Raw genomic sequence first — 24395 nt, 5'->3', positions numbered from 1 at the left:
TACACTAGAAGGAATCAATAGCAGAATAACTGAGGCAGAAGAACGGATAAGTGACCTGGAAGACAGAATGGTGGAATTCACGGCTGTGGAAGAGAAAAAAGAAAAAAGAATGAAAAGAAATGAAAACAGCCTAAGAGACCTCTGGGACAACATTAAACACACCAACATTCACATTATAGGGGTCCCAGAAGGAGTAGGTAGAGCGAAAAGACCTGAGAAAATATTTGAAGAGATAATTGTTGAAAACTTCCCTAACATGGGAAAGGAAATAGCCACCCAAGTCCAGGAAGTGCAGCGAGTCCCAGGCAAGATAAACCCAAGGAGAAACACACTGAGACACAGAGTAATCAAACTGACAAAAATTTAAGACAAAGAAAAATTATTAAAAGCAACGAGGAAAAACGACCAATAACATACAAGTGAACGTCCATAAGGTTAACAGGAGATTTCTCAGCAGAAACTCTACAAGCCAGAAGGGAGTGGCACAATATATTTAAAGTGATGAAAGGGAAGAACCTACAACCAAGATTACCCTAGCCAGCAAGGATCTCATTTAGATTCAGCAGAGAAATCAAAAGCGTTACAGACAAGCAAAAGCTAAGAGAATTCAGCACCACCAAACCAGCTCTACAACAAATGTTAAAGGAACTTCTCTAAGTGGGAAACACAAGAGAAAAGGACCTACAAAAACAAACCCAAAACAATTAAGAAAATGGTAATAGGAACATACATATCGATAATTACCTTAAATGTGAATGGATTAAATGCTCCAACCAAAAGACACAGGCTCGCTGAATGGAAAAACAAGACCCACATATATGTTGTCTACAAGAGACCCACTTCAGACCTAGGGACACATACGGACTGAAACTGCAGGTATGGAAAAAGATATTCCATGCAAATGGAAATCAAAAGAAAGCTGGAGTAGCAATACTCATATCAGATAAAATAGACTTTAAAATAAGGAAATAAGGAATGTTACAAGAAACAAGGAAGGACACTACATAATGATCAAGGGATCAATCCAAGAAGAAGATATAACAATTATAAATGTATATACACCCAACATAGGAGCACCTCAATATGTAAGGCAAATGCTAACAGCTCTAAAAGAGGAAATCGACAGTAACACAATAATAATGGGGGACTTTAACACCTCACTTACACCAATGGACAGATCGTCCAGACAGAAAATTAATAAGGAAACACAAGCTTTAAATGACACAATAGACCAGACAGACTTAATTGATATTTATAGGACATTCTATCTGTAAACAGCAGATTACACTTTCTTGCAAGTGCACATGGAATATTCTCCAGGATAGATCACATCTTGGGTCACAAATGAGCCTCGGTAAATTTAAGAAAATTGAAATCATATCAAGTATCTTTTCTGACCACAACACTATGAGATTAGAAATAAATTACGAAGAAAAAAACATAAAAAACACAAACACATGGAGGCTAAACAATACATTACTAAATAACCAAGATATCACTGAAGAAATCAAAGAGGAAATCAAAAAATACCTAGAGACAAATGACAATGAAAACATGACAATCCAAAACCTGTGGGATGCAGCAAAAGCAGTTCTAAGAAGGAAGTTTATAGCAGCAGAATCCTACCTCAAGAAACAAGAAAAGTCTCAAATAAACAACCTAACCTTACACCTAAAGCAACTAGAGAAAGAACAAACAAAACCCAAAGTTAGTAGAAGGAAAGAAATCATAAAGATCAGAGCAGAAATAAATGAAACAGAAACAAAGAAAACAACAGCAAAGATCAATAAAACTAAAAGCTGATTCTTTGAGAAGATAAACAAAATTGAAAAACCTTTAGCCAGACTCATCAAGAAACAGAGGGTGAGGACTCAAATCAATAAAATTAGCAATGAAAAAGGAGAAGTTACAATGGACACTGTAGAAATACAAAGCATCATAACAGACTACTACAAGCAATTCTATGCCAATAAAATGGACAACCTGGAAGAAATGGACAAATTCTTAGAAAGGTATAACCTTCCAAGACTGAACCAGGAAGAAATAGAAAATATGAACAGACCAATCACAAGTAATGAAATTGAAACTGTGATTAAAAATCTTCCAACGAACAAAAGTCCAGGACCAGATGGCTTCACAGGTGAATTCTATCAAGCATTTAGAGAAGAGCTAACACCCATCCTCCTCAAACTCTCCCAAAAATTGCAGAGGAAGGAACACCCCAAATTCATTCTACGAGGCCACCATCACCCTGATACCAAAACCAGATAAAGATACTACAAAAAAAGAAAATTACAGACCAATATCACTGATGAATATAGATGCAAAAAACCTCAACACAATACTAGCAAACAGAATCCAACAACACATTAAAAGGATCATACACCATGATCAAGTGGGATTTATCAGGGATGCAAGGATTCTTCAGTATACACAAATCAATCAATGTGATACACCATATTAACAAATTGAAGAGTAAAAACCATATGAGCCTCTTAATAGATGCAGAAAAAGCTTTTGACAAAATGCAACACCCATTTTGATAAAAATTCTCCAGAAAGTGGGCATAGAGGAAACCTACCTCAACATAATAAAGGCCATATATGACAAACCCACAGCAAACATCATTCTCAGTGGTGAAAAACTGAAAGCATTTCCTCTAAGATCAGAAACAAGACAAGGATGTCCACTCTTGTCACTATTTTTCAACATAATTCTGGAAGTCTCAACCACGGCAATCAGAGAAGAAAAAAAAATAAAATGAATACAAATTGGAAAAGAAGAAATAAAATTGTCACTGTTTGCAAATTACATGATACTATACATAGATAATCCTAAAGATGCCAGCAGAAAACTACTAGAGCTAATCAGTGAATTTGGTAAAGTAGCAGGATACAAAATGAATGAACAGAAATCTCTTGCATTCCTATACACTAACAATGAAAGATCAGAAGGAGAAATTAAGGAAATAATCTCAGTCACCATTGCAACCAAAAGAATAAAATACCTAGGAATAAACCTACCTAAGGAGGCAAAAGACCTGTACTAAGAAAACCATAAGACACTGAAGAAAGAAATCAAAGATGACACAAACAGATGGAGAGATATACCATGTTCTTGGATTGGAAGAATCAATATTGTGAAAATGACTATACTACCCAAAGCAATCTACAGATTCAATGCAACCCCTATCAAATTACCAATGGCATTTTTTACAGAACTAGAACAAAATTTAAAATTTTTATGGAGACACAAAAGACCCCGAATAGCAAAAGCAATCTTGAGGGAAAAAAACAGAGCTGGAGGAATCAGACTCCCTGACTTCAGACTATACTACAAAGCTACAGTAATCAAGAGAATATGGTACTGATGCAAAAACAGAAATATAGATCAATGGAACAGGATAAAAAGCCCAGAGACAAACACAGGTACCTATGGTCACCTAATCTATGACAAAGGAGGCAAGGATATAAAATGGAGAAAAGACAGCCTCTTCAATAAGTTGTGCTGGGAAAACTGGACAGCTCCATGTAAAAGAATGAAATTAGAACACTCCTTAACACCATACACGAACATAAACTCAAAATGGATTAAGGACTTAAATGTAAGACTGGACACTCTAAAACTCTTAGAGGAAAACATAGGAAGAACACTCTTTGACATAAATCACAGCAAGATCTTTTTTGACTCACCTCCTAGAGTAATAGAAATAAAAATAAACAAATGGGACCTAATGAAACTTAAAAGCTTTTGCACAGCCAAGCAAACTATAAAAAAGATAAAAGAGAACCCTCAGAATGGGAGAAAATATTTGCAAACAAATCAATGGACAAAGGATTAATCTCCAAAATATATAAACAGCTCATGTAGCTCAATATTAAAAAAACAAAAAACCCAATCCAAAAATGGGCAGAAGACCTAAATAGACATTTCTCCAAAGAAGATATACAGATGACCAAGAAGCACATGAAAAGCTGCTCAACATCACTAATTATTAGAGAAATGTAAATCAAAACTACAACTCACACTGGTCAGAATGGGCATCATCAGAAAATCGATAAACAACAAATGCTGGAGAGGGTGTGGAGAAAAGGGAACCCTCTTGCACTGTTGGTGGGAATGTAAATTGATACAGCCACTATGGAGAACAGTATGGAGGTTCCTTAAAAAACTAAGAATGGAATTACCATATGACCCAGCAATCCCACTACTGGGCATATACTCAGAGAAAAACATAATTCAAAAAGACACATGTACCCCAATGTTCATTGCAGCACTGTTTACAATAGCCAGGTCATGGAATCAACCTAAATGCCCAATGATAGACCAATGGATAAAGAAGATGTGGTACATATATAAAATGGAATATTACTCAGCCATAAAAAAGAATGAAATTGGATCATTTGTAGAGACATGGATGGACCTAGAGACTGTCATACAGAATGAAGTAAGTCAGAAAGAGAAAAATAAATATCGTATTTTAACACATATATGTGGAATCTAGAAAATGGTACAGATGAACCAGTTTGCAAGGCAGAACTAGAGGCACAGATGTAGATAACAAATGTATGGACACCAAGTGGGGAAAGCAGGGGTGGGGGTGGGGGTGGTGGGATAAATTGGGTGATTGGGATTGACACGTATACACTAATATGTATAAAATGGATAACTGATAAGAACATGCTGTATAAAAAATAATAAAATAAAATTCACAAAAGAATAGCAAAATACAAAAACAAAAACAATAATTACATTTAAGTGTCCATCCCCTTTCCCCATCCCATGTAAACACCATCCTGAAATTTCTATTTGTCATTTCTTTGATTTTCAAAACAAACACACATACACACTTTTTGTAGTTCTAGCTTTTTTTTGAAATTTACAAAAGAATATCATGCTGTATACAATCTTCTGAGACTTGCTTTTTTCTTTTAATATAAATATTACCAATATTCAACCAAATTGTAATGTGGGCTATAGTTCATTCAATTTTGCTGCTGCATATAAAATATCCTTTTCTGAAAATATATCATAATTTACCGATTTCCTGTCAATGGATAGTAATGGAGTTGTCTCTATTATTTTGCTATTACAAACAGTACTGCTAAAAATATTATTGCACGTGTATCCTGGTGCATCTCTCTTCATACACACCCACACTTACATACACACACATACATACCTTGAAGTGGAATTTCTGGGTTGTAGAGTATCTGAAAATTTAAACTTATAAGATAATACTAAATTTTTAATCAAAATGGTTGTGTAAATTTACACTCCCACGCACAGTGTATAGTAGAATAGTTGACCAACATTCTTTATAACATTTGCTATTGTCAGACTTCTTTATTTATTTTTTATTTTTAACCATTTTAATTGAAGTATAGTTAATTTACAATGTTGTGTTAGTTTCAGGTGTACAGCAAAGTGATTCAGTTCTATCTCTATATATCTATATCTCTCTCCATATATACATAAATATATTCTTTTTCAGATTCTTTTCCATTATAGGTTATTACAAGATATTGAATATAGTTCCCTGTGCTATGCTCTCAGACTTCTTAATCTTTGTAAATTGAATGGGGTCATTGGGATTTCATTGTAGCCTTTGTTTTCCTTTACCTGATTACTAATGAGGTTCAGCAAATGTTTATTAAAGATTTGGTTTCCTTTTCTGTGAAATGCCTAATTGTGACTTTAGTTCATTTTTCTATTGTTTTTCCTTCTATGAATGACTTGAGGCATTTTATACATTCTTTATATGTCCTTTGTTGGTTTTCTGTTACAATTGTATTTTTTCCAGTTTGAAAATTATTGCTTATCTTTCTTTAAAATGTCTTTTAATGGACAGAAGTAATTATTTTAATATAGCTCATTATTCTTTTTGTTTTATGATTAGCTCTTTTATTGTAAATTGTTTAAGAAATTACTTCCCACGTCAAAGTTATAAAAATATTAACCTGTATTTTGTACTGAATGCTTCCAAGTCTTATATTTTCCATTTTGGTCCTTAGTTCATCTTGAATGGATTTTTTGTGTATAGGGCAAAATATGGATCCAGTTTCACATTTTTCATTTCTGTCATATTACATGATAGGTCTGCTTGGGGATTGTCTATTCTAATTCATATTGGCCAGTTTCTATCATCATACTGTCTTAATTACCGTGATTTCATAATATATTCTGATAACTGGCAGGGCAAGTCTTTCCTCCCTTTTCTTCTTCAGAAATATCTAGGATATTCTTGGCCCTTTCCTCTTCCATATTAGTTTACAATCAGTTTGTTAGGTTGAATTTTAAAAAAGCTCTATGGAGATTTTGATTGAGGTTGAATTGAATCTAAAATTAACCGTATTAAATATTTCTATATGGAGACATGGGATAGATATGTCTCTATTTATTTAAATCTTTCATATCTTTCAGTAAGGTTTTCCCCCCAGCTTTTAATTTGGGAACAATAATCAGGACTCTATATATCCACAAGAGTAGTAAATCAATACCTGCGCACCCTTGAAGTGTTTGCTTTAGCTCTCTATGTTTATATAAGTATTAATGTATTCTTTTGTTCTGAACAATTTGAGGGTAACTTACTCTCAAGCTATGAAATTGTACTCCCAAATATTTCTGCATATAACTCCCAAGTACATAGATGTTCTTCTGCATGAGCACAGTGTAATGATCATATTCAGGAAATTTGACACTGATGCATTATTATTTTCTAATATAAAGTTCTTAACAAAAAGTCTTTAATTGCTCCTTTAATGTCCTTCATAGCTGATTTAAAAAGCATCAGGATCAAATCAAAGACCTCACACCATATTTAATTGCTTTGTCTTTTTTCTCCTTTAATCTAGAGCAGTTCCCCACCTGTCATTAATCTGTGTGAATTTTTGTCTTTTGTGATATTTTTGAAAGTACAGGCCAGTTGTTTTGCAAAAATGTCCTTCAATTTAGATTCCAAATGGTTGTCAAATATACACGCCCACCAGGAAGTGTTGTATGATTGTTTCCTCAAGGTTAGATTCAGGTAAAACATTTTTGGCAGGAATTCCTCAAGGTTAGATTCAGCTTAAACATTTGTGGCAGGAATACTATAACACCGTGATGTCCATCTCAGTGTATCACATTTGAGGGTACAGTGTCATCTGTGTAATTACTGGTGAAGTTAGATTTGATCATTTGGCTGAGGAAGTATCTCTCAGTAATTTATTGTAATTATTTACATGTAGATCTTACACAACTTTTAGTTACTATTATGCCTAAGTACTTTATAATTTTGTTGCTATTATAGTTAGAACCTTTTAAATATTGTTTTCTATGGCAATTGTTGGTTGCTGGTGTATAGAAATGCAATGACCTTTGTATATTGCCTTTATGTCCAATTGCCTTGCTCTCCTAATAATTCTAATAATTTGTGGATTTTTTTGTTTTGTTTCATTTTATGTGGACAATCATATTATCTGTATTTAATGACAGCTTTATTTCTCCCCTTCCAGTCATTTATGCCTGAATGTCTTTTTCATTTATTAGGGTTGAAGTTTCTCCTTTGTGCTCTCAGCCCCAGTGCTTCCGTGTCATGCAAAAATTTTTCTCTTCTGAACCTAAATTCTAAGGAAGGACCAAATATGTGTGTTTCCCTGCCAGTTGGTCCCTGTCTGTTGTCTTAACTTCTTTCTGTCCCTGTGAGTCTTTGTCAATATCCATGTCCTAAGAAATTTCTATAGGTTGTGGGAACCAGGATACATTTCTCTGGTGGAAACCCACCTGTGGAGTCTAACAAGATTAGTGGGGTGAAGTTAAAACAAAGCTTTGAAGGTGAGGGCAACTCCTTCAGGAGCTGGTCCAGGAATTCCAGTGAGAAGGTATTACAATGTGTGGCAAGGTCTTGAGAGTCTTACCTTATGCTCAGAGACAGCTGTGGCTTTAGCTGGTTGACTCTGTTGACCTCCTACCACTTTTCCCTGTTCACTGCTTTGGGGGAAAGGGGATTGAGGAGCAGAAAGGATTATGCCAAGAGATGCTGTGATTGGAGACCTGTAGGTCATCCTGGGCTTGGCTCTATCCTCTGTTGTTTTAGGGCTGAACAACTGGGTCCTTGGGACAGGCTGGCACAACAGCAGGTCTTTCTTTGACTCCTCCAGTCATGCACAGTCCTCATCCCACCCCATCAATACCTGCCTGAAGCATGGCTGCCTCTCCCACCAGATTGGAGCTCCTCGAGGGCAGGGCCAACTTCTTATATCTTCCTGTGGTCCCTAGCACCCAGGACGTTGGGGAAGGGACATCAGAAAATGCTTGATCATTAACATTTGTGGGGTAGCTCAGATCATGTCTGTCCACAGACATTATCCAGGCATAATCTCTTTTCCCAAAAGTCACGACAATTCTTTGAAACATGGTAGGGATCATCACCCATTTTATAGCCAAGTAAATAGAGGTGCAGAGAGGTAAGCGATACATCCAGTTTCACACTGCTGCTAAGTGGCTGGCAGTCTATACGCTGCTTCACATCTGCTGCCTCTGGAGGGATCCACATCTGCAGGGAGGCTGGTGTCCTCCCACTGGGGAATGCTCAATGTAGGGAGATTCCTACTGTGGTTGGGGTGATAGGGAGCTCTGTCTGGTTTCAGCCTCCTGTGATTCTTTCCCCGGTGGTGTCTGTTCCTTTTGGCCAGCAGAGGGAAGCACTGAAACGCAGAACTTTCTAAAGCCCAGTACTGCTTTGGGTTCACCCTCCCTTTCCACGGTCAGAGCCTCGGTAGAGTTCTAGGCAAGTAATAATGACTGCCGTTTACTGAACGCCTACTATGTGCCACAATTATTATCATATATATTATTATTATTATTATTTTTGTGGTACGTGGGCCTCTCACTGTTGTGGCCCCTCCCGTTGCGGAGCACAGGCTCCGGACGCGCAGGCTCAGTGGCCATGGCTCACGGGCCCAGCTGCTCCGCGGCATGTGGGATCCTCCCGGACCGGGGCACGAACCCATGTCCCCTGCATCGGCAGGCGGACTCTCAACCACTGCGCCACCAGGGAAGCCCATATGTATTATTTTTAATCTTTAAAACAACTGCACGTGGAAGGGAAGACAGTCTTCATTTTCCGGATGGGGAAACTGGCTCAGAAATTAAGTCACTTTTCTGTGGCCGTGGAACTGGTAAATGGTATACCTGGGAGGTGAACCAGGTCTGCCGGTTCCAAAGGATTGGTGTGTCTCCCTTAGCAAGTTCAGGACAAATGTCTGTTGAACAAACTTGTTGAATGGAGTCAAGGCAGGGTCCCCCTCCCTCCCAGACACGCTAGTCCTCCAAGCCATCCTACTTCTTGGGGTTGACACCACACAGAGCTGAGTGCAGATCTCCAGCTTGAGGAGGAAATCACCCTGCTCCCTGCCTTCTACCTCCTGATTCTGTCACTGCCCAAAGTCTCCCATAATGTCTTTTTCTTCTTCCTTTCTGAAGCTGCCTCCAATGCTTCTTTTCCATCCAAAGCTGGGACAGGAAACAGGAGCTTGGGGCTAGAGTCTGGGACACTGGAATGGACTGCTGACCTCTGACCTCTGGTCTTGCTGCTACTAGTCTTACACCCAGGTGCTCCTCAGTGGCCACTGCCCTAGTATAAGCCTCTACCTTCTCTTGTCAGCCCTCCTCACTGCTCTCCTACCCTCTAGGCCTTTCCACCTCTCCACACTAATCCCCACATTAGCCAGAGTGGCTAATGCCTCAGTTCTCTTCAAATCTTTCAGCCCTCCCCATGGCCTCTAGGGTAGAGCCCCAGCTCCTCAGCCTGGCCTGCAAGGCTTGGTGTGATCTGGGTCTGGCCTTCCTCTCCAGCCTCTTCCCTCAGTCTGCCCCATCCTCATGCCCAGTGCCCCGGCATGACTCAACAACTGGCTGGCTGTCCCCTGCCTCTGTGGCCGTGGCCATCCACATTATTTTCTCCGCTAGGGAAGGCTTGCTTATCGTTCCAGACTCAATTCTAGTGACTCTCTTCTGGGCATGCTTCCATGACCTCTCTTTCCACCCCAGCTGGAACAAATTCCTCCTCCACTCCCTTCCCTGTGGTTCCAGTAATGGGAAGCACTTCCCTGCCCTAACTCGTTCTGTGTTTTTCTCTCCCACTCCTCTGTGAGTTCCTCCATGTCTGAGATAGTTCTGTGTCCCCAGCACTCAGTACGGGGCCCAGCACATGGTAGTAGCTTAGTGGGTGTCTGTTGAAAGCATGATGGCTTTACTGCTCAGGCCTGCGGCTTCAGGCTCCAGCTGCTGCAATCTCCTCTGAAGTTATGGGAAAACTGGGCAAAGTTGTATGAAGAAAGAGCTGGCTTCAATGTCCCTGCTGGTCAGGCTCCCTCTGCCTCTGGACACCCTTCCACATTGAGTAAGCATCCCCCACCATATCCCGCCATGGCCAGAGGGAGATCCTGCCTTGGAGTTCTGCCTTGGCATAAGCCTTGAGGCACATTCCCTCCTTCCTTCTCTCCCAACCACTTCCCTCTCCAAAAGTCTGCCGAGAGTCTATAAAATGTGCAGCTCCTGGCATCCCCTGTTGCCTCCTGGCTTTACTCACCCTCTGTTGTCAATGGTCAGGAGAGAGGGTGAGGGAGCAGGTGGGGTTGGAGATAGGAGAGAGTGGAGGTGGAGAGGGTGAGTCATACCTTCATGTTCTAGGGCTTCCATCTTCTCGGTGAAGGGGCAAGGAGAAGTAACTCCTCTTTGGCACTTTTTGCAGGGAAGGGGATGAATGATTTAATAACAGGAACCCCGACATCTTCCCTGAGGGCAGGTCCTCAGAGGCACGTGGAGCCAGCAGGTGCCTGCTTTTTAGCAGAACCTGATTCACATTTTCTGCCCTTGTCTTGTCCTCTCCCACTCACAGCCATGTTTGCATTACATAAGTTCTGATTTGCTTTACTATTAGACAAACTACTATTTGTGGAGGGATTCACTTTTCAATCCATCTATGCTGATTTTTTTTTTTGCGGTACGCGGGCCTCTCACTGTTGTGGCCTCTCCTGTTGTGGAGCACAGGCTCCGGACGCGCAGGCTCAGTCAGCAGCCATGGCTCATGGGCCCAGCCACTCCGCGGCACGTGGGATCTTCCCGGACCGGGGCACGAACCCGTGTCCCCTGCATCGGCAGGCGGACTCTCAACCACTGCGCCACCAGGGAAGCCCCAAGATGATGCTCTTAATTGGAGTTTTTGGCTGCCCCAGGCAGCTAGTATGTCTGATGAGGAGGTAGTGGGGGCCAGGCAAGGCTTGGTCGGTGTGTGGCTTGAACACCAGGTGAGGGCTTGCCCTTCTCAGCCAGACCCCTGAGGGCAGAAAGTATTGGGAACTTACATCTGGAAAATGCCAAGAGGGGTGGAGCTGGACAGGGTCTGGGGGGAGGGCTATAAGAGTCCACCCTCATGCGGAAACATGCCCTCCTACCTGGGTTCCTCCAGAGGGGAACAGAAGCCCTGTTTACCTGAGGTCACACTGCCATTGGGTCTAGCTGAGGGAAAGCGCTGAGTCATTATCCCTAGTAGGAGAGGGAAGGGAAAAGTAGGAAAGAAGAGAGGAAGGAGAGAGGGTGAGAGACAAGTAAATTGGTCTTTTTGGAATGTCAGAAGGAGTTTTCTCTGATGTGCCAAACACACCCCTCCCCACTATGTGTTCTAAAGCAATTGAGAAATACTCATATCTCTTTTCTTGGTACCTGGGAAACTAGGTATTTACACAGGATTCCCAATTTTTCTGACTCCCCAGGACCAGGCTGGTAGAGCTGACCATTGACTCAGGGTCCACTGAACTAATCAGGGCAATAAAATGGGAGTAGCACATACATTTATTATTTATTTATTGGCTGTGTTGGGTCTTCGTTGCTGTGCGTGGGCTTTCTCTAGTTGCAGCGAGCAGAGGCTACTCTTCCTTGCTGTGCATGGGCTTCTCCTTGCAGTGGCTTCTCTTGCTGTGGAGCATGGGCTCTAGGCACGTGGGCCTCAGTAGCTATGGCACACGGGCTTCAGTAGTTGTGGCTCGCAGGCCCTAGAGCGCAGGCTCAGTACTTGTGGTGCACGGGCTTAGTTGCTCCGCGGCATGTGGGATCTTCCCTGACCAGGGCTTGAACCCATGTCCCCTGCATTGGCAGGCAGATTCTTTTTTTTTTTTTTTGCAGAGAAGGTAAACTTGTATTTTATTTTGCCCAAGGAGGGGAACAGAAATCACCTTAATATAACATTGCCTTTCCTGTTGTCGCGGTCACAGTCACATCAGCAGGCCAGAAAAGCCATCCCATTCCTGCGGTAGGCACTTGTGAACGTGGAAAGGGGGCCAGTCTTGTGGCCGTAGCGTTGAACGGCCTCTCTGATGTGTCAGGGCTGGATGGCATTGATGTGAGCCTCAACACCACAGGCCGCGGTGCTCTTTTTTCTTTTCCTTCGTTTGGTTTTAGCTGAGTCTTGTCTAGCACTCCCATTCCCTAGGGATCCTGATGTGGTTCTCCCTGAGAGCTGTGATCCAGATGATGGAGCGCTTGGTGTAGGAGGAGGTGTGTTCTCAGGAGAGTCTGGGTAGGACCTCAGGCAAGATCCCTCAGCAGAGCTGTGATACTGAATGAAGGTGGCAGAAATGGCATGGCTGAATGGGTCTCCTGCCTTGGTTACCACGTCCTGCCTCATGAGAAGAGCCAGGTCCACTAACTGTGCCACAGTTTCATACGCTAAATATGCTAAAATTTCCATAGCGACAACATTGGGCTTTATCTCCATACTGCTGCAGTCCAACCAGTCTCGAAATTTGGAGGCTTTTCTGGAGAAACTTAATTGTCTACTTTCACAGAATTCTGCATATTGAGCTGAATCCATAATTCGAGTTTGTCTTTCTGCTCTCTCCATTCTTTCTTGTTTAACTTCATCAATTTCATCATCTTCAAACATTGCCAAGAATTCTCCTGTTTGGTCAATAGAGTTGAGAAAGTCTTGAGCTTTTTATCTTTTGCTCACATTATTACTGCCACTCAATTTGTCTTCCAGAAGATCATTCTTGTTGATGCCTTTGACAAGCTTTGATTTGTAGTCTCGGAAAAACATGTCCTTTAGCAGTCTTCTAAGTTTTTTCTTATCTTTGTGCATCAAAAACAGAAGATCTTCAGCAGAGATTACCCTTGCTCCCCGAAGTTGAGAAACTTCAGCAGAGTGCTGTAACAGGTTGATTAACTGAGTGTGTACTACATCTTCTACCAAAACTGCTGTTTCACGGAGAGGCCTCCTAGAATCACCTAAAGAAAACCCATATATTTTGGCAAGATGCACTTTCTCCAACCACAGCTAGATTCATCCAAATGCAGTGGCAATGGACAGCCTCTGTCTTGCATCATACTCTGCAATTCTGCTGCAAAGCTGATAGACTTCCCTGTTCTTCCACTACTTGAAGTGGCAGTAGATATTGGGCTGGCTGCAGTATTATTCGTCTGTGGCTTAAATGGACAGGTCACTTGCTGGCCTTATTCCAGATAGCTCATCTCTGTTCTAGGAACGCTTGTAGACCCGGCTGCGCGTCGCGCGTGGAGAATGTGGGGTTAGAGATGGTTCGGTTTTGGCGGCGGTGGCGGCGGCCGGGGACACGCTTGGAAAGCGGCGCGGGGTGGGGGGAGGCGCTGAGCGTGTCTAAAGGGAAAGGGTGGTGGCTGGGCGCGTCCGGGGGGGACAAGATGGCGTGAGCTCGACTCTCTCTGTGGGGCGGGGGTTGGCGGAGGTGGAGGAAGGAGGGCTACGAACGCCCCCACCACTCTCCGGCAGGCGGATTCTTAACCACTGCGCCACCAGAGATGTAGAATTAACATGTAGGCCCCACCCCCTGCCTTCTGACCCGTGTCATCTCAGCCCTGCCCACGCACTCAATTACATAACCAGGAGGCACAGAGCCCTAGGTCTTAGCTTGGGTCTCCCCAGAATGCAGAGCAGATGACTCACCCCAGAAAATAGGAGTGGTGGGTGGCTGGGAAGAGTGACCAGGGGAGGAGGCAAAGCCAATCGGAGCTGGTTACCCCTGGGGGCAAAGGGCTCAGCCCTGCCGCACCGGACCGCTGAGGGACTGTTTACACCACAGTATTGCTTGCCTGGGGCATGGGAGGGGAGGGTATTTGTTTATCCACTAGCTCCTTTTCTTCATTGATCATGTTGGGGTCCAGGGCAGCCCACCCCAGAACATGCCTCAGTGGCATACTGATTATTTTGAATTGAAGTTATTTAAGAAACAGTCCGTATGTAAGGAGGACACTTTGTCTCTCCTCTCTGTCTCCCTGAGAGCGGGAAATAAATCTCCCATGTGAAACTTGCCCTCCCTGTACGAGGAGGCAGAAGGATGCCCTTTTCCCCAGAGATAGGGAATTCAGGGCTGAGAGTTCACCTCTTTACTGATTTGCTACCCAAGCCCAAACCTGGCTTAAAGCCTTTGCTTTAAGGAGCAAACCTAATAGAGCTTTAATAGAGCTTTAATAGAGCACCCAAACCTAAGTTTCTTTGTCCTGTCAATTCCTCTCAAATTCACTGTCTCTTTGTCTAAAAAGCATAAAATCTTTGTCTTGCTTTGGCCACTTCCCAGGCCCTATTTCTATCAGACCTCTGTATGCACGCACGAATCATATTTGTTTCTTTTTCTCTTGTTAATCTGTCTTGCATCAATTTTATTATTAGTCTGGCCACAAGAACTCAAGATGGGTAGGGGGGGAAATTCCCCTTCGCCGACAGTCAAATGTTGCCTCAGAGGTGTCAACTGTCTGGTCCAACCAGGTGTGTGCACCTGTGCTGGCATGGCTGTGCAGACCCCTCCGGGTGCCCCACATGGCAGCTGCAGGGACGTCCTAGGGCAGAAAACTGAGAGATATGAGAGAGGTGAGGTGCCAACAGGCTACACCTGTGTGCAACTGGCTGCTGTAGAAACGGTCAGAGCACAAAGGCGAGCAGAGAGGCAGTGAGATGGGGCATAAATGCTGCTGGAGCAGAGGTACCATCATTTGCCCCCTGGAGAGCACAGAGCATTGCCATGATCTCAGGATCCTCACCAAAGCCCCGTGACACCATCTGATTCACTGACAGAGGACAAACGGAGGCACCAAGGGCAGCAGGGTTTCATCTGAGTGAACCACAGAATTGAAACCAGAACCCACATTTCCTGACTCTCACCCAAGGGTCTTCAGTCTACTGGGCTTACACAGAGGTGATCTTCCCAGGAACAGGGTCACCTGGTAGGCAGGGGTGCCTGAGCTCTGGATCCAGGCTCCTGGGAATACTGAGAGAAGTCTTTTTTTTGGTGGGGGGGCAGAACAATGTTAGAATGTGAGCTCCTTGTCTGTCTTGTTTATCATTTTATTTCAAGTACCCAGTGAAACATCTGGCACATAGTAGGTGCTCAATACATACATGTTGGTGAATGAATGAATCGGTTTGATGACTGATAGGAGAAAATTGGCACCACTGCTGGCTCCTCTTCTCTTGTACACAGATCTCCTCTTTGATGTTTATCTTCTCAGGCACTGACAGATCTTTGTTCACTTTTTGTATGTAACTTAGGTCTGCTGGGTTTTATCTGTTCTGCTCCCTCACCTCTTTTTCTCCTCCCATTTGCCAAGACTATTCCCATATTTCCCAGGGATGCGTCTCTTACTCATTTCTTTCAGAGTGTTACACAGCTCGCTGTTTTACCCAGAACCTAAAGTACCACACCATCCCAGGTGGAAGGGCTGGGGTCTGGCGTCCTTGGAAGATCAGGGATTCTAAGACAAGTCCTCCTCCATTATGCTGCATCCTTAGCTGTCCCTGTGGCAAAGCCATCCTTAGGGTGGATCAGAACACCTTGGAAGAAGACCCCTCCTCTCTCTGGTCAGAGCCTGCAGAATAACCAGCTTCAGTCCAGCCTAGCCCCTTCACATTCCCCTGCCTCACCATTTACACACTCCATACTTCCTTCCCCTAGTTCTCACACTTTCAGGACCAAGGTACTCAGCCAAAGCAGGATGGGATGGCCCGTGAGCAAATACAGCGCAGGTGGAAGGAGCGGGGCTGACAAAGATCAGGAAGCCCCGGATGCCAGGGTGAGGAGCCATCTCCCCTGAGTCCCCCAACTCACTTTGGGCACTGACTGTAGCCCAAAGTGAGTAGCCGTGAAAACCGGCAACGTGCACAGAGCATTGCCATGCTCTCAGGAACCCTACCACCACCCCATGACGAAGGCCATGTGAACAGGAGACAGAGGTGGGCAAGCTCAGAGGAAAGGATGCGTTGAGGACATCAGATGTTTCTGAAACTTTCTCGGTGATTCCAGTGTGCAGCCAAGATGGAGAACTATGGTTCTAGAGACAACTTTTCTTCCCATGAACGTAATCTGATCCCTCCTCTCCCCTATCACGAATTCACACTTACCACTCACTCTATTTGCCTGACATCCTCGGAAAACTGAGGTAAGTGTCAGGCTGAGGATGGGGTGAGCTCTGGGCTCCCCACTAGGCAGCGGCCACTGGGACCCAGCCACAAGAGGGGCCAAATTCACTGTCTAGAGGGGCACCTGTATGGCATTTCCAATGTATTTTGCCTTTGGTCAATCAACCTTTTCCCCCTTTCTCTTCCCCACATCCCCTACAATAATAGCCAATCCCTTCAAAGTCCATTCAACAAACAATTATTTATTACGTGCCTACTGTATGCTGGGTGCTGGGGAAGAGGAGAGAACCCTGATACAGAGCCTCCCTTGAAGATTTACAGAGCTATGGGTAAGAGTGGGGCGGTGAGGTGGGTGCACGTTGCCCACATTCTCCTAACTCCAGCGAAACTCGGCGCCTGCAGAACCCTTCAGGGTATCCGTCCTTTCACTCATCCACCTGAGCGTGGGTTCACTGAGCGCTTGTGTCCTGTCTGCCTCTGCTCAGCCATGCAAACCAGGGAAAAGACTAGCTCAGTCTCTGGCTTGCAGCAGAATGGGTAGATCTGAGGCTAAGGCAAGCATTCTTGATAAAACAAGACAACTGCTGCAAGGGAAAAAGGGAACAAATCCAAGAAGAGCTGCAGACTCAGTTAGAAGACTGGCTCTCATTTGTGTTTCTGAAGTGGAGGAAGGCTTTCTGGAGGAGAAGAGCTATTGGAAAACATTTGGATAAAGGCAGAGGCTCAATGTCTCCATCCCCTTAACACACATACTATTGGATAGAGGGTCATCTCCAAGCTTTTCTTTACAGTTGACATTTTCTACTGGGCTCTTGAGGACAGAGCCAGTGGGAGCTCCACGGGGGCACATTTTGTCTTCCAAGAATCACACTGCCAAGGTAACCCGAGGGGTAGCGGGTAGGAGTAGGGCTTGGGAACTGACTGCTGTCCAGTCTCTGATTCTGGCAACATGGTGACCTCTCTTGGGCTCTAGAAGTGTGGACGGCTGCCAGATTTCAGCCAGGGAGTGGACAGCAGGGTGTGTGACAAATAGACCATGAGTGCTGGGTCGTGCTTCTAGCAGGAGGAGGTATGCAGCACCTCTAAGGCCGTCATCAACATCCACCCTGCTGGTCCTCCCTCTGACTTCCTCCTCCTGATTGCCCACCCGGGCTCCAGGCCCCTTCCACGCCAGGCCGGCTCAGAGCCACTGCACACACACGGAGGGGGAGATCTTCCTGGAACACACCTCCAACCACCCTTTCTCCTCACCCACTCTGTGGCTTGGAGCGCAGAACACAAAGTTCATTCCACTTTCTCCTCTGTCCAAGGCTCCATGTTAACACTTGACATGCCGGTTTCCCAACATGCTCCTCCTTGTGGTTTCGGCTTCACAATAGCCCTAATGTTTTCTTCTCCTCCAAGCTGTGCCCTTCACCATAATCAGATTGTTTCTTGTTCCCTCTTATGGAGCTCTGCCCAAGCTAACCTCACTTGTAATTCCTTCATGAGCCCTGGCTTGGGGAAGTAAGAGCTGCTGCTGCCTTGCTATGAGCCTTTGGACAATTCCCTGCCCCTCTCTGGGACCAAGTGCCTCACTCCATCAGTCCAGGGGTCATTGAGCTTGATGATCTCTCCTCATCACCCTGAAAATAATGTTCCCAAGTTCAAGTCTGTACTATGATCTTGGGAGTGGAGTTGGCGTTTTTCTGACCCAAGCTCTCCCTTCTGGGGCTAGAATCTTGCCCCTGAAGGTGCCTCACAAAAAAAGACTTAAGCATCATGAGTCTGGCATAAATGCGAGCTCTCCCAGTGGTCCGTGTTGAAGGGGACAGCGGAGGCTCTCTTGCAAGAAAGCACAGGCAAGTTGAGCCTCAGTTTCATGATCTGGAAAATGAGTTTAAAGAGTGAGTACCTACGACCTCCTTGTTGGGGTTAAATGAGATAGTGTGTAGAGAGTGCCTGAAACAGCCAAGGTAGCTTATATGAAAAGGTGGTCATTATTATGCTGATGATTACACCGAGAATCGCCTTCTGGGTGCTCCTCTAAGGAACCAGATAGGGAAACCCATTGCCTCATTTCTTTGAAGCCCACCATCTAGTTTTTCTTCAGTTGAGTTTTGGTAGAAATCAGCCAGGCTGTCTCCTCTGTTGTCTGTGAATTTGAGGGCTGTCGTCTCTGCCCTGTGGAGCTCAGACTAGCCTGGGCTGCTGCCAACAGCAGGGCGTGGTTGGGGTGGGAGCTGGCAGGGTGCCTGGGTTCATAGTATAAGAGAATTTGAGGGCATCAGGAGGCAGGTGGGAACCTGGGTGGCTGCGACTCAAGCCATGGTGCCTGTTTTGCTCTCCCCGAGCCTCTCCCAGCTGAGCCTGTGGGCTTTTGGACTGATCTTGGTCTTAGGCTTCGTCAAGCTCATTCGTCTGCTGCTGGGGAGGGAGATGCTGGCCAGGGCTCTGGACAGCTTCCCAGGGCCCCCCACCCACTGACTCTTCGGGCATGCCCTCGACGTAAGTGACCAGGAGGAGGATGGTGGAAGAAAACGGCCTCCTTACCTTCAGAGAATCTGGCCTAAACCCCTGGGGACCACGGAGGGAGGCTCTATGCTTGGGCAGAAGAATGGGGTCCTTGGAGCCGTGGTTCCCATTCACCTTTCCCACTGGGTCTCCCCCTCACTCTTGTATTCCAAGCTGGCATCAGGTGGGGGTGGGGGATGGGGGCACTCAAAAGCTGGGACCCAAGCAGGCCATCATTCTGTCCCATCATTCTGAGGCCCAAGGTTCAGACAGAGCTCTGCTAAGGACTCGGGGATAACATGGGAAAAATACCCCTGGATAGTCTGGTACAGCTAGGCAATCTTGTTTAGAGCTTAACCAGTGTTCTCTTTGTTCTGTGCAGTATAAAGATTCCTTTTTTTAGGGCAGATAATGGCAGTGAAGGCAGGGACGCGTGGTCTCACCTGAGAGACCTCCGGACCATTTAAACAGTCGGTGACCCCAGAGGTGGGGTCCTCCCTGCCATGCCTATGGACTGGGTTGGGAGCCAGACATCTTCCTGGGATCAGATTCTGACTCGTCCTTCCCACTTATCTCAGGGCAGCGGGGACCACTTTAGCACACGTTGTCAGGAACAGCTCTTAGTTTCCTGCCTTCGTGGGGATGTAGACCAGAGTTTTCTGAACACAGGACAAGGGACAGCTGCATTGGAATCCACTGTAAGAAGCAGATTCCTTGGCCCCCAAGCTCTGAAGTCCCTAATTAACATATTGGAAGTAGGAGTCTGAGTTAAAAAACACCCTCAAGTATTTTGATCTGCAGCCAGCGTTGGGAACTCAGGTATAGCTGCCAGAGATTAAGGCTCAGAGAGAGGAATAATGACTTCTACTAGTTCCTGAGAACACTTTTCCCACAAGCAGTCTAGAGAATTTTGCCTTTCCTCCATGATTGACACTAGTGGTGAGCTTAACCACTGGGTGAGGACTGCCCAGGCTTATTCTTGCCCGTACAAATAACTACCCTCTCAGGATGGCCTGGTAATCGACCTGCATCCTGGAGCCACCCAGAAAAGGACAGGATGGGTCTGGGAGATGAATCAGACCCAGGCTCTGCTCTCAAGGAGCTTACTGTCTAGGGGGGAAAACAGACACCAGAGCCTTCCTTGCCCACAGGCTGTTGGGGTGCCTCACCAGCATTTTGCATCAGCCCCAGGCTTGGTATCTCAGCACTTGTCCCACAGGGTTGTCATCTTCTGTTTACTTGTTCATCTTCCCCACTTGACCATGACCCCTGGAGGATGGAGATCCAGTCTGATTCTTCCCTGTCTCCTCAAGGTCCAGCACAGAGCCTGCCCAGAGTAGGCATCACTGAATGAACAGACAGTGAACGTTAGAGAGTAGGGTGGGGTACCGATAGAGGAGACAGTGATGGAGAAGACAAGTGGAGGGGCCAGCAGGTGTTTGGGGGGACTGTGCTAAGTACAGGGAAGTTCCCTTCCTGGGAAGGTTGAGGTCTGACCCTAATGTGGGTATGAGAGACATTTAGGAGACCTTCAATCCCTTTCCTCTCATGTCCCCTCCACTTCTCCTTGCCTCCATCAAAGTGGGATTTGCCATCAGCCTGTGGGCTTCCCTGGGGCAGAGACCTTGCTCCCCCACCCTCATATCAGAGCCAGCTGCCCTCTTCCCCCAGATGCTCCTGTCCCCACCCTGAGAGTGCGTGGAGGACCTGGAACCCAGCTTAGTTCTGGCTTCTTGGCTCTGACACGAGTTAGAGGGCCTTGGCACCAGGAACGGTGGGCAAGTCCTGGGGGGGTGGTTTCTCTCAGACACTACAAAGGTCTCCTGGGGAACCATGGCGGGCCCAACACCCCTGCGTTCCTCCGGGGATTGTACCTCTGTTCTCAGCTGTATGGTGTGCCGTTTCGTTCAGGATGTGATCAGTCCGTACGGCGTAACTGCAAGTTTGATTCTCAGACCTAGTGGTGATGGAAATAGGAAAGGAAGGGCCCCAGGGGCCAGGAAGAACTGTCTATCAGGATTAACTTCTCCCTTCTTGGCCTCCAGTTACAGTCTGTCCTCTACCTGTCAGTCTCCTCAATTCTTAGAATGTGTCACCTTGAGGCAGGGCCATGTCCTAGTCTTCCAGGGCCCGCATCATTCCACTCTGGGGCCCAGGGAGGACCTTGCACATAGTAGGGGCTTAGCCATACTGTCGGCCAGAAGATGGGGCCCCTGGAAGGAGCCCATGACTCTGGCCTGTATTGGGAAGGGGTAAGGGAGAATGCCAACTTCAAGCCCAGGAAAGGTGATCCCCTGAGACTGTAAAGCCCTCCTCCCTGGCCTTGCTCATTGCTGGGACAGTTCCCTTGACCTTGTGCTAGGTAGTGAAGAGCACTGGTCTGGGGGTGTGGCTTATTTTCACTCAGCAGACATTGATCATGGGCCTTCACTGTGCTTCCTCTCTGTGTTTCCCTTTCCTTGTCAATAGTGTGGAGAAAAGCATTTTTACCTTGCTGGGTTAGAAAGGATCAAAAGAGATAAAGTACAGGTACCGCCTTCCCGCAGGACCGTGCTGCTCGCAGCCCGGAAAGGCCTGGCTCTGTTGCTGGCAGTGGTGATCTGAGGAAGATGACCTACCTGACCATGTGCCTCAAGGAGAGCTTCCGCCTCTACCCCCCTGTGCCCCAGGTGTACCGCCAGCTCAGCAAGCCCGTCACTTTGTGGATGGCCGCTCTCTACCTGCAGGTGGGATGGGGTGGATTCTCGGTGGAACCGGAGTCCTTGCGGGTGCTCTCTGTACCCTCGCACCAGTGGGGAAGAGCCCAGGCTTTGTGTTTGGCCTGCGTCCAGGTCCTAGCTCCATAAGGTAGGGGCAAATCCCTCTACCTCTAAGCCTCTGCTCGCTCTTCTGTAACTGGGGTTGAGAAGGGTCCCTGCCTTATTGGGTTGTTCTCAGGAGGAAAGAGACAATATTCGTCAGGGCTGTCATGTACCACCATGCAGGTTGGGCCCTGAACAACTTCAGGAGGCATCATTCACTTCGGGTACGATGCTGTGCCATGCACAACCCGTATAACCGTGTGTGGTAGCGGTGTGAGGAGGTTTAATGCTGGGTCTGACACCTAGTAAGCACCAATGAATGGTAGGTGTTACCGCTGATAGCATAATACCATGAGCAAGTACTTCCCTTGAGAGTCAGTTAATGGGAAGCAGGAAGTGTGTGATAGTCCTTGCCTGTCCTACCTCGTGGTGGGGTGGGTGCATCAGTCCTTCTTCCCTTTTCCTTTCTACAAATGTCTGTGTCCAGTGTTGTGCTCAGTGAGGGGGCTACAGGAAGTAGGTGTGATGATGATCAGAGGTACTTTGATGTGTTGAGGGTGGTCATGGACTCTCTGTCACTGGCAGTGCTCAGGGAGGGGCTGGTACCCAGTTAGGGGGACGTTAGGGGATTCTGGCCCTGTGAGGAGGTGGGCCTGGCTGCCTCATGACCACCTGGTCAGCAGGCCTCTGCTCTGCCCACAGGTAGCCTGATTTCTCTGCACATCTATGCCCACCGTAGGAACAGTGCAGTGTGGCTCGACCCCGAGGTACGCCATCCCCGGGCCCCGAGGTCAGATGGGTGGGTGGCTACGGGGTCAGCCTGCCCTAGGACCTGGCAGGTATTTAAGCAAGGCCTGTCCCCTCAGGTCTTCAACCCCCTGCCCTTTTCCCCGGAGAATGTGGTTGGATTTTTGCCTTCATTCTGCTCTCTGCTGGGCCCAGGTAAGGAGAGCCTAACATCCCTGGTCCTCTGGACCAGGGAGGTGAGGATGGAGGATGTGGTTGGGGAGGCATCCTTTGGGGGAACTCTGGGATGAGGGGGACCATGCTGGGTGTGCGGTGACCCTGATGCAGGGGAAGTTCCAGGGACCTTCCTCCTACCATTAGCATAGTCTTGTCCTTGGCAGGTGGGTGGGTGAGTCGTTCCAAGAGAGACCCCCTAAGCCACAGCCCACAGTGTGAACCTACCTGGTCTGGGACCCTCACCATACTCCCAGGATCTGTTTCTTAAGCCCAGGTCAATCAATCAATCAGCCAGTTATTCATCCAAAAAGAGCTACTGATTTCTGTTGGTCACTTAGAGCACTGGTTTTCATCACTCTGGACACCCTGTAGCCTGATGTCATTTTGTGCTGCTCATCGCAGGAACTGCCTCGCACAGCAGTTTGCCATGAACAAGATGAATGTGGTCACAGCCCTCTGCTTGCTCTGTTTTGAGTTTTCCCTGGACCCCTCAAGGCCACCCATCCAGATGCCCTGCTCTCCAAGAATGGCATCCGCCTCCACCTGAAGCCGCTGGGCCCCGGCTCTGGGAAGTAGATCTGCTGAGAGTAGGGCCCCAGCCAGCCCAGGTTGTGGCCTCTCCCTGGGTGCTGCCATCTCCCAGCTGGGTTGTAGAGTAGCTGTGTTCCCTTGTCTTCCGCAGGCTTGTGGATTAGTGGGGAATAGGCACCTGCGTAGACTGTCACCTCGAGGGCAGTGCCACGTAAACATGTGTGTCTATAAATGCTTACTATGCATGTGTTCCAGAGCTCGCTCATTCATTCAACAAACATATGGTGAACACCTATTTGCTTCTAGACTCTCCATTCATCTCCCGTAATTGTCCATCTTTCTAAAATTTACTCAGCGTTTGCTGCAGAAGCTGTGCCTTGGGATTGGCGGTTATGAGCAGGCGCTCACCCACTCCACCTGATAGATGGATGGCTTTCGGGCCTGCCCCTTCACTGAGATCTGTTTCTTTTTTAACTTTGTGTGTATGTTTTTGGAATATAACAGACATAAGGAAAAATTGCTTAAAGCAGAAATACACAAGACAATGAATTTTTTTAAAAAATTATTTATTTATTTATGGCTGTGTTGAGTCTGTTGCTGCGCGCGGGCTTTCTCTAGTTGTGGGGGCTACTCTTCATCACTGTGCGTGGGTTTCTCATTGCAGTGGCTTTTCTTGTTGCAGAGCATGGGCTCTAGACACTCGGGCTTCAGTAGTTGTGGCACGCAGGCTCAGGAGCTGTGGCTCGTGGGCTCTAGAGCACAGGCTCAGTAGTTGTGGTGCATGGGCTTAGTTGCACAAGTGAAGAAATGGTTTCAACAGGTATCATCAGGGAGCAGAGCCCAGTGTCCCAACCATGTCTGGCCCACGGGTGGCTCTCGAGTCTAAGATGTGTCTCCTTCCCTGATCTCTAGATCCTCAGCAGGCCAGTGAGGCAGGACTGAGGAGGCTCTGATCCCACTTAAATACTAAGGGAAGGAACCTGCCAAGATGCTCATCGGGGAGGAGCTTGAGCGGAGGCCTTCTGACTCTGGCCTCTTCTGACTAAGACCCCATGGGTAGAATTGCCTTTCTCTCTGAGGACACGTGTCTGTGGGAGCTCTGGAGCCAGAGGGAAGGAGGAGGCTCCATGTGAGAGGGGAGCTGGGAGCAGCGGGCACCAGAGATGAATTCCACGTAATCC

General features: G+C 46.3%; 2 pseudogenes across 2 annotated transcripts; one reads left to right on the top strand and one right to left on the bottom strand.

Moving 5' to 3' along the window:
* Positions 1–12259: 12259 nt before the first annotated feature.
* Positions 12260–13120, bottom strand: LOC309957533 (transcription initiation protein SPT3 homolog; annotated as a pseudogene). The gene is made up of 2 exons: positions 12579–13120; positions 12260–12410 (listed from the first exon to the last, which is right to left on the bottom strand). The product of its transcript is annotated as a transcription initiation protein SPT3 homolog (transcript).
* A 5613-nt stretch (positions 13121–18733) lies between these two features.
* Positions 18734–23259, top strand: LOC309974749 (cytochrome P450 4B1-like; annotated as a pseudogene). The gene is made up of 5 exons: positions 18734–18913; positions 21466–21645; positions 22423–22487; positions 22587–22662; positions 23086–23259. The product of its transcript is annotated as a cytochrome P450 4B1-like (transcript).
* Positions 23260–24395: the final 1136 nt, after the last annotated feature.

Source organism: Leucopleurus acutus (genome assembly GCF_964270905.1).
Source record: "Leucopleurus acutus genome assembly, chromosome: 2".
Classification (NCBI taxonomy): domain Eukaryota; kingdom Metazoa; phylum Chordata; class Mammalia; order Artiodactyla; family Delphinidae; genus Leucopleurus; species Leucopleurus acutus.
This window is presented reverse-complemented; position numbering and strand designations above follow the sequence as displayed.